Below are 3,288 nucleotides of genomic sequence, written 5' to 3'. Positions count from 1 at the left end.
ATAACGTTATACGTTATAACGTAATTCTACATAACGTTATACGTTATAACGTAATACTGTATAACGTTATACGTTATATCGTAATACTACATATCGTTATACGTTATATCGTAATACCTTATAACGTTATACGTTACAACGTAATAATACATAACACTATACGTTATATCGTAATGCTTCATAACGTGATTCGTTATAGCGTAATGCTACATAACGTTATACGCTATAACGTAATGCTACATAACGTTATGCGTTATAACGTAATACTATATAACGTTATACGTTATATTGTAAAACTACATATCGTTATACGTTATATCGTAATACCTTATAACGTTATACGTTATATCGTAATAGTATATAACGTTATACGTTATATCGTATTACTATATAACGTTATACGTTATAACGTAATACTACATAACGTTATACGCTCTAACGTAATGCTACATAACGTTATACGCTATAACGTAACACTACATATCGTTATACGTTATAACGTAATTCTACATAACATTATACGTTATAACGTCGTACTATATAACGTTATACGTTATATCGTAATACTACATATCGTTATACGTTATATAGTAATACCTTATAACGTTATACGTTACAACGTAATACTACATAACACTATACATTATATCGTAATGCTACATAACGTGATTCGTTATAGCGTAATGCTACATAACGTTATACGCTACAACGTAATGCTACATAACGTTATGCGTTATAACGTAATACTATATAACGTTATACGTTATATCATATTACTATACAACGTTATATGTTAGAATGTATTACTATATAACGTTATACGTTATAACGTAATTCTACCTAACGTTATACGTTATAACGTAAGACTATATCACGTTATACGTTATATCGTAATACTACATATCGTTATACGTTATATCGTAATACCTTATAACGTTATACGTTACAACGTAATACTACATAACATTATACGTTATATCGTAATGCTACATAACGTGATTCGTTATGGCGTAATGCTACATAACGTTATACGCTATAACGTAATGCTATATAACGTTATGCGTTATAACGTATTACTATATAACGTTATATGTTAGAACGTATTACTATATAACGTTATACGTTATAACATAATTCTACATAACATTATACGTTACAATGTAATACTACATAACGTTATACGCTATAACGCAACGCTACATGGCGCTATACGCTATATCGTAATGCCATATAACGTTTTTCGTTGTAACGCTATACTACATAACGTTATACGTTATATCGTATTACTATAGAACGTTGTACGTTATAACGTAACACTACATATCGTTATATGTTATAACGTAACACTACATAACGTTAATCGTTATATCGTAATACTACATATCGTCATACGTTATATCGTAATACTACATATCGTTGTACGTTATATCGTAATACCATATAACGTTATACGTTATATCGTAATAGTATATATAGTTATACGTTACAACGTAATACTACGTAACGTTATACGTTGTATCGTAATACTATATCTTGTTATACGTTGTTACGTAGAACTACATAACGTTATACGCTATAACGTAATGCTACATAGCGCTATACGTTATAACGTAACACTATCTAACGTTATACGTTATAACGTAATACTACATAACGTTATACGCTATAACGTAATACTACATATCGCTATAGGTTATAGCGTAGTACCTTATTACGTTATACGTTATATCGTAATAGTATATAACGTTATACGTTATTACGTAATACTACGTATCGTTATACGTTATATCGTAATACTATATAGCGTTGTACGTTGTTACGTAGTACTACATATCGTTATACGATATAACGTAATATAACATGTCGTTAAACGCTATAACGTTATGCTACATAAAGATATACGCTATAATGTAATACTACATATCGCTATACGTTATAGCGTAGTATCTTGTAACGTTATACGTTATATCGTAATGCTACATAACGGTATACGTTATATCGTAATGCTACTCAATGTGATTCGTCATATCGTAATGCTACATAACGTTATACTCTATAACGTAATGCTACATAGCGTTACACGCTCTATCGTAATGCTACATAACGTTATACGCTATAACGTAATGCTACATAACGTTATACGTTATATCGTAGTACCACATATCGTCATACGTTATATCGTAATACTACATATCGTTATATGTTATATCGTAATAGTATATAACGTTATACGTTATATCGTAATACAACATTTTGTTATACGTTATATCGTAACATCATATACCATTATACGTTATAACGTAACACTACATAACGTTATACGTTATTTCGTAATACTACATAACGTTATACGTTATAACGTAATAACATATAACGTTATACAGTATAATGTAATGCTATATAACGTTATACGCCATAACGTATTACTCCATAACGTTATACGTTATATCGTAATACCATATAACGTTATACGTTGTAACGTAATACCACATAACGTTATACGTTATGACGCAATACCACATAACGTTATACGTTATAGCATATTACTACATAACATTATATATTACAACGTAATACTACATAATGTGATACGATATAACGTAATACCATATAACGCTATACACTATAACGTAATGCTATATAACGTTATACGCCATAACGTAATACCATATAACGTTATACGTTATAACGTAATACTACATAACGGTATACTATATAACGAAGTACCATATAACGTTATACGTTATAGCGTATTACTACATAACGTTATATGTTATATCGCAATACCAAATAACGTTATACGTTATATCGTGATAGTATATAAAGTTATACGTTAAATCATAATACTATACAACGTTATACGTCATATCGTAGTACTACATAACGTTACACGTTATAACGCAATACTACATAACGTTATATGTTATACCGTAATAGTATATAACGTTATACACTGTAACGTAATACTATATAACGTTATACTCCATAACGTAATACCACATAACGTTATACGATATATCATAATACTACATAACGTTATACGAGATAACGTAATACCATATAACGTTATACGTTATAACGTAATACCACATAATGTTATACGTTATAGCGTATTACTACATAACGTTATAAGTTATAACGTAATATAACATGTCGTTAAACGCTATAACGTAATGCTACATAAAGTTATACGCTATAATGTAATACTACATATCGCTATACGTTATAGCGTAGTATCTTGTAACGTTATACGTTATATCGTAATGCTACATAACGTTATACGTTATA

The sequence above is a fragment of the Bombus pyrosoma genome, linkage group LG7 (assembly GCF_014825855.1).
Source record: "Bombus pyrosoma isolate SC7728 linkage group LG7, ASM1482585v1, whole genome shotgun sequence".
Lineage (NCBI taxonomy): Eukaryota > Metazoa > Arthropoda > Insecta > Hymenoptera > Apidae > Bombus > Bombus pyrosoma.
This window is presented reverse-complemented; position numbering follows the sequence as displayed.